We start from the raw sequence: 13,443 nt of genomic DNA, 5'->3' as shown, positions 1-13,443 counted from the left end.
GTAACTGTTATCACAACGAGTCACTGATGTATAAATTCTTCAGGTGAATTGAACCCCATTATCTGCGAATTGTTCCGTCCATTGCTGATAAATCGAATCGAATTATCCATTATTCCATCACAAAGTTCACATTTCAATACTAGAAATGTCTATATTTATCTCTTATCTTTCTGAAGCTTTTACTGATCTTCCACATGTTCTTTATTATTAGGAATATCATCTTTTAAATTTAAAGGAAAAAACATTAGTTTGTAACATCAACGCGTGTGTATCTTACGGTTTTTATTGTAAAACATGGCCTGTTTATGAGACTGTGATGGGATGTACTTTTATTCTAAATAAAAGCCATTATATATTTATACAATCATCATAATATAGACTTGCATTTCGTGTTAAAATGTCTATGTCTTAGATTACGACACATTACCCGATCCAATGTTGGTATATACATCCCAGTCTGCATTAGCCCAGTAGGAACATAATAGTAGGACGTTAAACCACATTTTATTTCGTATATATGTCAAATTTCTTTCAAACAGTGGATTGTTGTCAGTTCCACGCTGTATATCAATGGGCTATAATTTAGTCAACATATACTACAACATTTCTGACAAAAGTGCTTTTTGATAGCAATTTCTTAGACTTAAGATCATTCCAAATGTTCTGCAGCCCTGTATGCTATATTCATTTCAAAATGTTGTAACGGAAGAAACTCAATAGGCCGTAGTGTATAAAAAGGGCTCTACCGGTCTCACCTCTTTAGCTAGCAATATGATAAGTGTGTTCGCACTTTTTCAAATTCTAGTAATATTATCTATATAAATGTTGAAATACAATATGGAATATTTTCTGATATTGGTATTATCTATGCGTTTTTCTCCAATTTAAACCACCTACAATACACTACAAAATCATCTGAAATTATTTCTTCTTCGTTGTCGTCAAAAAAAAAATGTATTCGCCCATCTTTTAGGCACAGACAATTGTACAAGGAGACTGACAATCGCAGGACATAGTGACCGCCTTGTCATGTGATAATAATGGGTTAGTTGGGTGGGGAAATGAGCATTCATGTTTCTATGTTCAATTTTAGTATATGAATAGAGGAACTAGATTTGGCAACGTATCCCGCTTTATTTTATTTTAATGTTTACCTGGCCCATCAAGAGACACACATAGGTTAAAATCAAGATTTATTTTACCGAGTGAAATACTGATCGTTGTGCCAGAATTAACACGATTTTATCACGTGAGGAATCGTCACAGGTGTTAGCGAGGAGTATGGAAGTGCCTTCATTATCCTTGTTAGGATTTGACTGATGTTATCTGGAAATGTGTAGAATCTAAGCGTTTTTACGTCCTTAACATGTGTAGGTCATTACCACACATATATTAATATTATGTCCTTGGCTGGTTACTGGTCTCGTATTCATACGCACTGAAATGAATGAGTGATGGGTTGACACATAAAAAGATTTATAATTTGGTAAACATCGCTGGTTCTGTGTGAAAACAAAATATCACCAGATCACATATGATAGGAAAATTACTATAAGTAACCAATCATTATAATTACTTACGTCAAATTTGACCAATTTGATAATTGAAAGCCGAAACCTAAGGGTAGAAAACTATCAGAACTCTGGGCGATCGGTAGACAGCCGCTAGATTCTAGGAGATGAAATGAAATGAAATGGGGTTAACGTCCTACTGTTTTGGATTCTTAGAGGGCAGGATCATGTAGATTTGTTGGAGAGATTGCTGAGGTTCAAGAGACACCATCTGGATTGAGTAGACCCCAAGGATTTGTAGGAGTGCCATATGGTTTAGTGCATGTGTTCCGTCAGTAAACTGGATCTGCGAGTTTGTTTAGCGGTAGAGCGAAAGACCTGTTAATTTTAAGTATGGTGATGTAACATATGCTTGTAACCTATGTATCCAGTGCTTGGCATAAAAATGTATAAACAAACTGTTGCATTGTTGTTCCTGGTAGACAAACGTCGTCCTAAGAAGAAAATTACAAATATAACCAGAGACAGACAATACTAGACGATCACAGGGCTAACAAGCCAACAGTGAGGTTGATTTCCCCCGCCGAAATCCCAAAATAAATAGATGCCACCTATTAATTAATCGCACATTTATATTTTTCAAAAGTATCGAGCAATCATACTGATTATAAACTATAAACTATGTGACAGAGGAGAGAGTATGCGTCACATGTCGACTGTGGGGAGTTTTAGCATGTTGGTTTTCTACATCTAAGTATAGCGACGCATATCGCTACAATAATGCTACAACTAGTGAATCATTATTAACACATAATAAACAGTGGTTACATATTATGTACCTTCAGCGCTGATAGGTTTCACCGCGTATTGGGTGGACGTTTTATTACAGCATCTTGGTACATGATTTTCAATAAACATGTAATTAACATTACATATCTCTCCACTATACAGTAAAATGCACTGTGACTTCAATAAAATAGATCTGTATTTTAATCAGATGGTGCCAATGGTGCACATTCCTTGTCAGGTCTTCCATCCTATATCAAGGATAAGAAGAATTCACGCTGAAACTTGTTGTAACCATTGTACAAAACACCACAGAATGTCAAGTGAAATGTCGACGAAACTTCCGTATGGAATAATTAATTCATTGACATATTAATGAAGGATACATTTCAAGAGGATTACTAATGGATTTGCTTTGTTTTCTTTTTCACGACCCATTAGATTAAATTAGGACGCAAAATGTTTGATTGTAGAATTCTGTGTTTTATACGAATGACATTACCATAGTGCCGTCTGTAATCAAATGGAATCATGCTATTCATATCTGTAAGAAAGAAATTACATTGGAAAAATTATAATTTCTTATTTCTGTAATCTACCTTATGTGAATGATTATGGTTTAAAATAACGAGCTGTTAGCATCCCAGTAACACATGCTAGATCCATTTAGCTAAAGCGACTGCAACAATAAGATAATGAAAAAGTATTGCTTCAAAGGTGAACCTAGTCTTAAAGGAGCTAAACCTCTAACTCATTTTTTCCCAAATATTTTAAATTAAACACACGAATAAGAATTCAGTATTGGTTCATTTCAATCAATATTGATGCTGTGATCTTGCCGTGAAAATATGGGATCCTAATATCCAATATCTAAGACACAATGAGCGTTTTATAAATGTAATATAAATCACTTTACATTTACATATATTCATAATTACAATAATGTATGCTTTTAGATCCATTTTCATCTCCAAAGAATAGAGACAATATTGTCAAAAATAATTACCCGCAATATTCAAATTCATTCAACGACTGACAGCGTGGTTGTGATATGAAAAATCCAAGATCTTTAACTTAATCTAGAGACACAAGCGAGCACCTATGGTAATGCATTGTTATGTTTTTTTTACGCCGTTGTCCATTCATATCTATATGTTTTACGTCATTGTAGATTATTTTGTCCGTTCACATCTGTTTCTTTTACGCCAGTGTAGATTAATTAGTCCATTCATATCTATGTTTTTTGTATGTCATTGTAGATTTTATCCATTCATATCTATAATATGGGTTTTGTTTATGTCATTGTAGATTTTTGAAGTACCATGGGTCGTCTGTTAGTCGTGGAAAGCGGGTCTCCAACAAACCGGTCGCCACATCCCACGTATGGACAATGCACTCTTTTCTTACTACATATCTTGGAACAACCATTTATCGTCTGGTTTGTTTCTTTACTTCCTATTCTGACATTTCACAGCTTCACGTTGTGATTGAATATACTGCATCTTAAATAGTATGATTAACTGGAACAACAAACACAAGAGTCTCTTGACAACAGTTGTATATTAAGTCTGGATACATAGGTTACAAGCATAGGTTACATTACAATACTTTAAATTAACTCTCCACCCCAACCAGCGAGGCTAAGTAAACCACTACATCAAATAGTCATCTAAAGTACCCAGGCGATGTCTAACACTAAGGAATGATGCCAAATGATGCAATAGTAATTTTCCACCACGACTGATCTGGTAATATTTTGTTTTTCACAAAGAACCAGCTATGTTTTGGTTTTATAAATCTTCTTATGTTTCAACACATCACTCATTTTAATTTGAGTACGTGAGATATGACTTCTCTACAATGTGTCAATCTATTAATTAAAGATACAATATGGTCGCAAACACCATAGTACTATATTTTGTCCATTTATATCTATATAGGTTTTGTTTATGTCATTGTAGATTTTGTCCATTCATATCTATATAGGTTTGGTTATGTTATTGTAGATTTTGTCAATTCATATCTATATGGGTTTTGTTTATGTCATTGTAGATTTTGTCCATTCATATCTATATTGTATGAGTCCCGGTTTTTACTTCAGTATACATTACTTTGTCTCTTCACAACCGTATTGATAGTAGCTGTGTAAAAGTAGTTTAAACACGACAAAGTGTTCTACCATTCTTATTAATATCTCAATCAAAAACTCAATTAATGCTATGTTGACCAAAGACAGAAGATGAATAATAATAGTGTTCAATTTGGATCATTTATTCTCGAGTATTTTATACAGAGGAAAATATTGACATCTTCAAACCTTCGCCCTTTTAGTAAAAGATATCTGTCTATTTTGACAAGTGCTTTATAAAGCAATGGGTGCTTCCCATTACTTGCGTAGAACAAATCCTGGGTTAACAGTTCTTGTAAGAAATGCAAAGAAAGATCAATTTGGAACCTCACTGAGTAAATGAAATGGGATTTAACGTCAAACTTACCTCATTGAATAACTACAGATACCCCCCCCCCACCAAGTCGTATACTCTACAATTCAAAATAGCTCCAAATGATTCCAATCTGCAAGGCATATTGACGATCACGCCAAATACACGCCTAACTATTCAGCTGAATTTAGTGTCCAGTCCATGTTCACCTTGTCAGTTTTCCAAGACTGGATTCTAGTCAATCGGATGGGTCTGAAAACACGAGACCCATCCATGTGCTCGTTGGCGTACACGCAAAAGAAGCATTTGCGAGTATAATTCGATGAAGAGTATTCGAAAATGTCGTTGTCGGAACAAGATTTTCATCATAGCACATTGAATGGTGCTAGCCCGTCTTAATTGTTCTAGTTGATTCTGAAATATGGTACGGTAAGCTCCATTTCATTTTACTTAAACTTAGTAAAACACTTGATGGTCGTGGGCCGAGATTTGCTTATAGTCTAGTTGTCAAACTCCATTTTAAGCATTGACGTGGAAATATAGACCACCTAATGTTTTTTGGTGGATTATATATCTTCAATATCTATAGATTATGAATCCAAATGATGCCATCCTGACATCCCTGGGGATATTAAAATATTCAAGATGGCTGCCATGAGGCATTTTATGGTTATTTAGTGGGGTACAATGTGTGACAGATTCTCTAGGACCTCGGTTTGAAGATGAGTTTTGTAAGAATTCGACCCGCTGAATCCAATGCGCTTGAGTATTCCTACTAAATGTGATGGCAAATTCCGCTAGGGGGGCAAATTCAAAATGGGGGCATTATTTTGGCGGGAAACTTAAAAAGGTGTTCCCTAAAAAGGTGTGTAATATATTGAAATATAGGTTTTTGGTGTATAATATATCTTCAATATGTGTAGTTTCAGAATCCGGATTGTGCCACCCTGGCACTTTGAGGAAATTAAAAAATTCAAAATGGCCGCCATTAGACAATTTCTGGTTATTTACTTTTATTTAGTGGGGTAAAATTCGGGACAGATTCTCTTGGACCTCTGTATGAAGGTGATTTCTATCAGAATTTGGCCCTCTGAATCCAATGAAATTGGGTATTCCTCCTATAAAAGCTGGCTAATTCCACTAGGGGGCCAAATTCAAAATGGAGGCTCATTTTTCGGTGTCATTTACTTCAGTTATAAACATAAAAACACGTTCCGGCCAAAAGGTATTCCAGGTTCAGCTCATATCCAAAATGGTAGTCATATTTTGCAAGACATAACCATATTAGAAATGTATTAAACTAGGTTTTCGGGTTCGCCGTATTCATATCTGAATTGCGAAATGTGCCATGATCGAACGAAACCTCAATATGGTTCCCAAATTCAACAAAATAGCCAAGTTTAGTAGACCATGGACGAAAATAGAACCGGTAATGTAAAAACTTATGTTTCACAGGACTAAGAGTACAAATTACAGAAGCTACGGGGAGCGAATTGTCAAGCATAAATTATGATCCACTATGATACCCGTCCGTGTCACCTTCTCTACTAGTAAACAGAGTGGAATAAGGGATGGAAAACGTTTGTCAGCGTGATACAAGCCCCAGCTTTATTGGCGCGTATAAATGACCAAATAACTTTCAAGACAAATGTCATCTCCGTTGCATGACATGGATGGAATGGGAAGAATCAGACTGTTTTACCGATTGCGAGTATTCCAATGATTCAACAGGGGTGAGTTAGACAATGTTACAGAAACCACCTTTATACCGAGGGTTTAATGTCCACTCGACACAAACTAGGTCATTTCGGGACTAACACATGATTGGAGAATCGAAACCACACCAGTTGACTTAATGACAGACCTCATGATACAGCGCTCATAATTTTGAATTTGGCCCCCAAGCGGAATTAGCCGTCACTGTTAGGAGGAATACCGATGCTCATTGGATTCAGTGGGTCGAATTCTTATAGAAACCGCCTTCAAACCTAAGTCCAAGGGAATCTGTCACATAAATAACCAGAAAATGCCTCATGGCAGCCGTCTTGAATATTTAAATTTCCCCTAGGGTGCCAGGGTGACATCATCCAGATTCTGAATCAACACATACTGAAGATATAATATGATCCATCAAAAAAAAAAAAAAAAAAAAACATTAGGTGGACTATATTTCCAGGTTTGTTGCCTTCTGCCGGACTATCACAAATCCATCCGTGATATATGATCGGAAGAAGTCAATACCTATTCAGTATTAACAGCGTACGATATCTGTATTTTTAACTCAATAGGGAGAAATCTGTTATATGTATGAGCTCTTAATATTCTCTTTCATGATGTCAAATAGGCCATTATGAAGTCTGTGAAGTTATTCACGCATGTTGTAGATGCTTTGAGTTGATGTAGTCTTCAAAGAGATCTTGTGTAAATTTGATAAAAGGAGCTTGACTCGGTGTATTTTATCATATCAAGTTGTTTAAAGTAGCTGTAATTTTTCTGTCTGTGGTGTAAATGCCAACCTCTCATTCGGTGGAATCGTGCTATTAAAGTCCTGTTATATGAAGACTGCTCAGACTAGATGAGTTTAATAGAACCGGTGGCAATGGTAATAATACAAAGGTATACACTATAATATAATCTAACCACTTCTTAATAAAGTATGTCCCCTTCGTGGTCTCATTTTAGCAACTATGATCATTCTTTCCCAAGTCAAACCCACTATGCAATGACTGGGTCTGTTGCACACATATGTTGGTAGAGTAAATAGAAAAACAAATGAAAAAGAAACTAAAGAGTGGTTTATGTAAGTGTCATGTTATTTTACCCCACTTTTATTGACTAGTTCATTGCCATCGTCAGTCTATATTTACCATATCATATGCCAATTCTTAGAAATACAAAGATATAGGTCTGTCCTAAATGTTAATTCATATATATATGTATGCCTACTTTTCTTATCCAGCCAGGGCCTGAATTAATAGTTTCCTTGTTGGTCCTAATAAACTTCGTTTCTGGTATTTGTAAAACTGATAAATTGAGTTTGTAATGTGTATTCCAATGTTTTTTTTTTAATTTTTTGTTGTTGTTAACTTCAGTTAGATATATCATTGTCCACATTATAACACAGTTTATCTCATCAAAACACGTTCTTCAATGAATGCATTATCTTTTAAAGGATTGCGTGATCATAAAAACAAACAAAACTTTTATTGTGATTTTCAGTATAACAGTAATAAATCTTGACAGAAAGCTTAACATAAAAGTCTACATATTCAAATTAGTTTATGTCTTTAATATGAGACGGTGTTTTGTTCTGTATGTATATCTTGTTTTGTTTATTAATATGACAGACGATATACAACAGGCGGTAGTTTTTACTTTGATGTCCATAGCAGTTATATATCTCATAATAACCTGTCATGACATCATCATAGGTTGATATATTCGTTCATATCAACCGCTGATGACGTCATGACAGGTTGATATTTCATATCGACCGCTAATGACTTCATCTCATGTCAATATATTCGGCTCATATCAACCGCTGATGACGTAGATGATCGAAATAATACAAAAAAAACACAGAAATAAATTTTTATTCTTTTGACAATTAAAATTTGTTATGGTACAGTTTCTAACATTCAGGACCGAAATAGACGGCGTACTTATCGTCATACATGTATTTAGATCGGTTATCCATGTCTAAGACATCTTTCAGAATTTCCTTTTCGTCCACATTGCGATTATTTCTCCACACAATTATCCAATCGTAGGGTGACCCACCATAAATAAATATCTCCATATATCTCGACAATTACGCTACAATATTTATATATATGCCAAGCCTCAAATCAGTTTCACACAATTATAGTCACTAAATAAACGATCATGTTGTACTTAATACGCTATGACCATTAATCATGTATAAATAATAGACTGAAAACTGGTTCCAAGAGTCGTCCATAACATCCAGACACTTTTGAGTAAAAGATAGGTTACGTGCCCTTGTTTTGAAATTAGTCTCGCTTAACCAGTCTATCGACCATTCTACGTCTGATTGACAGGTCGGGATAATCAAGACTACTTTTTTACGAAACGTAACAGAAAGCTAGAACAAGAAATTGAATTTAGAAATAAGCACGTTAGGTAGCTCAACAATCGTTTTAAGAAGCTTGTAAAAGTAAACTGAAACTACTGCTAGTATCATGTTCCTGCCTAACCCGAGTGATTCAGATATATTATTTGTACTAAACCAAAAGATGCCGCTCTTAACGGTACAGTTAATGATAAAGCGATTTAAAAAATGAAACGAACGTAATTTCTAAATCTGCTGTAATAACCAAGAAGCTTAATTTAACTGCTATCCAAAATCGTCAACAATAAATTTTTTACGGCTGTAATAGTTGATAGATTTGTAGAGAATTGCACGTGCCATGGCTATTTATAGTATCAAACTGTCAGAAAGTTGGTCTCGGCACGGCGAATGTGCACGCTTCAGTGGTAGTCTCGAACTATCAGCGGTGGACTGTATTTCTGTGAGTACATGGGCCACCCTACCAATCGTTGTTGCCTTTTAATGGAAGAGCCCATTAAATTTAAGGGTGAAATGGCGTTGAATATGTCGGATATAAACCCACTCTCCCTCGGATTGATATGGTAGAGAACGCGCGGGCGAACATCAACCTCGGGTAGGTTAATATCCTGTTTATTATGTGTTAATAATGATTCATTAGTTGTAGCGATATGCGTCGCTATACTTAGATGTAGAAAACCAACATGCTAAAACTCCCCACAGTCGACATGTGACGCAGGTTTATATCCTACATATACAACACCATTTCACCCTTAAATTTAATGGGCTCTTCCATTAAAAGGCAACAACGATTGGATAATTGCTCGATAGTTTCCGCCAAATAGCGAAATTACCTAAGTAATCACGTGTAATTACGGGCATGGTTTTGTTTATACATCGCCATTTTGGACTATAGTATTGAATTGAAAGCAAATACAAAATGGGTAGTAATACGAAGTCAGACGAATAATCAATCCTTTTTAGCCAACATATTGACGATGGAATAGATGTGAATGCAAATATCGACGAGGATCTATCCAAAGCCTGCAGAAAATCTGGACCAAAAGGCATTCTTTTCCAAGAATTCTGACAGTAAACCATGATTGAAGGTTTTCGGTATGTTCAGAGAAGGATTTGACCGACTGTTTTAAGTGGACTGTACCCAAAAATACTTTACAAAGGAACTCTTGGGCGATAAATACTTTCAAGTCTTGTAGTGTGTGGAGAAATAATCGCAATGTGGACGAAAAGAAAATTCTGAAAGATGTTTTAGACATGGATAACCGATCTAAATACATGTATATCGATAAGTACGCCGTCTATTTCGGCCCGGTATGTTAAAAACTGTAACATAACAATTTTTAATTGTCAAAAGAATACAAATTTATTTCTGTGTTTTTGTTTTATTTCGATCATCTATGTCATCAGCGGTTGATATGAGCCGAATATATCGACCTGAGATGACGTCATTAGCGGTTGATATGAAATATCAACCTGTCATGACGTCATCAGCGGTTGATATGAACGAATATATCAACCTATGATGACGTCATGACAGGTTGTTATGAGATATAACTGCTATGGACATCAAAGAAAAAACTACCGCCAGTTGTATATATGTCGGATATAAACCTACTCACCCTCGGATTGATATGGTAGAGAGAAGCCCGCGCGTTCTCTACCATATCAACCTCGGGTAGGTTAATATCCTATACTTAAACCACTCAGCCACACAATACCACACACACCCCTTTGGAACCACGGTAGCTCAGTGGTCGGCTCGGTAACCTGGAGGTCCCGTTTTCGATCCATCGGGATTTTCCGTCGGGGTTCCCCTTTGGACAGGGCCTGGCAAGGGACAACGTATACACAGTCACTTGAAGGGATTAAAATAAAACGTCTTATTAATCCCTTCACGTGCCTGTGAACGTATAGTCGTTTGGAAGGTACGAAAAAACGAGGTCCTGTATACACATTAGGTTGCTAAATTCCCTAATAACACACTGTATGGCATATGCCCGTCTTCATTGGTCTAGTCGGTGGAGAAAAGTAGGACGTTAAACCACATTTTATTGTCAGCTTTAAAGTTCATCTAATAATAAGCATATCAAGATGTGAATTCTTCTGAAGAATTATGTTGAAAAGATTATTGGTTGTTCGAATTGATTGTAGTTCTGTAATAACGCGCGTGTCTTCTATTTGTAACTGTTGGTATGTTTTTTTAATTGACACTTTCTTTGTATCCATAATCTAAATTAATTAAAAATTATAGACGATACACCATAAGAAAACGTCAATCTAATCATTTCTTTATATAGAAGGAATTTGATTTCTGAGAATTCTTGATTAGTTATAGGACAACCCGCAATTTTTGATATTAATTAGCTATAATAATGTGGAAGTCTATAAATTGAAGTATTCTTTTTTCCATAAAGTATTGTTATAAAATATTTGAGACTTCTTGTTAAAAGCAAACTAATTAACTGATAATTGTAAGATTGGCGTCTTGCGATAAATTTGAGCATATTTATTACTCTAATCAATAAAATATATACAACCAACTATCAACCAATTAATCGAACCTTATTGGCGCTTAGGTGTCGTCTTACTTGTAAGTAATATGCCAATATGTATCAACCGAGCTCTTAAAAATAGCAATTGTCAGCCATGTTCCCGGCAAAACCAGTATAAAAATAAGATTAATTTTGACAAACTAAATGAAAATAATTGGAACGATTTACTAAAGATATCAACATTTTTAGGCTTGGAACGCCATATTGTAAGACCCAGTACGTTTATTAGTTGATCAGAAGGATGAATCTGGCCAAAAAACATCTTTCTTATTTGCAGAGTTATGCGTTTAAAATTCACCCACATCGCAGCGATCTAAGACGACCAGAAAGAAACATTTTGATAAAACACGGCTTATTACAAGGTTGCTATACTAGCTGCACATGTGTTGTAAATTCAAAATAAAAGCATTAGGTATTGATCAATCTTATGCCATTTCTTGACAGCTACTACTGATAAACAGGAACGAGGCTTAAAAACCCAGAGGAACCTCCTAGTCAACAGCAGGATGAAACCAGGGACCTGCTGCTGCTTAGTGAATCCGTGCCAAACTCACCGAGTCACCTTGGCGCCCACTACCACGTGAACTGGCGGTTCTACTCGGTCTCACTTTAATTAATACCTTGTTTCTAACGGTATTCACAACAGCATGCGTTACCGCGCTTAAGATAGTTTTTATTTCATAATCTGCCTAAAAATCTCTATATTATCCTCTTTAATAAAGAACACTGAAAAACCACATTTTATTAAAATTGAGTGGCCTTTTCTTTTTACACGATGGGTTCTTAAAATCGTTTCCATGTAATGTGAATTGAAACTACTTTTACAAATCCCGTATTTTGTCTAGATTAGATTTTACTTCATTTATTTTATTCCATCATATACTGACATGAAGTATCAATCAACTAAACAAAAAAGGAACGAAAAGCTTGTGTATCGATCAAAAACAGGATTTCATAAATCATGTGACATATCACGTGACAATAATAACTGTAGATGGCGGGTGGAAAGGTTTCCCGCATTTAATCAATATAAAGCCAACAGAGTACTGTTGAAAAGTTATTCATCTCTATCTACGGAATAGAAAGTTTACCAAAAACGTAAGTTACACTTTGTCATAAGTTTCAAAACTTTCTTAATTTTAATTTAATTAAATGCATCAAAATGGTCGGTTAAAAGCAAGTATTTATTTACCCAGTATTAATCGAATGCGGTGTTTGATACGCGACACTTGAAGAAATGAAATAAAATGGGGTTTAAGTTCCTACTGTTCTGCTCCGACTGGGCTAATGAAGACGGGCATACGCCATACAGTGTGTTATTAGGGAATTTAGCAACCTAATGTGCAACCTGCCCGACCTACTCTTATATCGAATTCAAACTGCCAAGGGTTTTTTTTACGTGCACGCCAATGTATACACGGGACCTCGGTTTTTCGTCCCATCCGAACGACTAGACAGCTGTCCTTGTCAGGCCCCTCGTCCTGCACCACTAACAAGGGGAAACCACGTCGGAAAATCCCGATGAACTTTCTCGGCCAATGCAGGGATCGAACACTCGATCTTCAGGCTAGCGAGTCAGTGCCTTACCCACTTAACTACCATGACTCCCAACACTTGAATAATAATAATTATCTAAATCATATCTTAATGTAGTATAAAATATACATAGGATATGCTTTGTTATATAAATCCAAGGGGATTAGTTATCTGAGCCGAGTTCAATCTAAACTTCATAAATCAATCGTACAGGTTTAAACAAGGGGATATATTGGCCTCTTAAATACAAGGACCGTGCCTGCTTTGTCGGGAGTATTACGAATTTGTTTTCGACTGCCTTTTAGTAAAAAACAAAATTCACTATTACATTTGAATTTGAGTTTTGACACCCCGTGTACTCATTGCTGTTTGCTCGTTTTTGTTGTTTTAATTCATTCATTTTCTCTTGCTTTTCGTCTTTTTTGTGTCTTTCTTTTTGTATTGTATACTGTGTACATGTATTGTTTTCGCTGTCTTTTTTATTGGACAATATTCTTGTATTGTCAATCTAAACCTCTGGGTAAACG

At 35.6% G+C, this 13,443-nt stretch overlaps 1 protein-coding gene across 1 annotated transcript in view; it reads left to right on the top strand.

Annotated features, from left to right (window-relative positions):
- The first annotated feature begins 12,426 nt into the window (after positions 1-12,426).
- Positions 12,427-13,443, top strand: part of LOC126818358 (galanin receptor type 1) — a 79,813-nt gene continuing 78,796 nt past the window's right edge. Inside the window, exon 1 of the mRNA XM_050545749.2 lies at positions 12,427-12,478. The gene's annotated coding sequence lies outside the window, so the exon portion shown is untranslated. The remainder of the gene's footprint in view (positions 12,479-13,443) is intronic.

This window comes from Patella vulgata, chromosome 4 (assembly GCF_932274485.2).
Source record: "Patella vulgata chromosome 4, xgPatVulg1.2, whole genome shotgun sequence".
Lineage (NCBI taxonomy): Eukaryota > Metazoa > Mollusca > Gastropoda > Patellidae > Patella > Patella vulgata.
The sequence above is the reverse complement of the archived record's forward strand: the minus strand, read 5'-3'. Positions and strand labels throughout refer to the sequence as shown.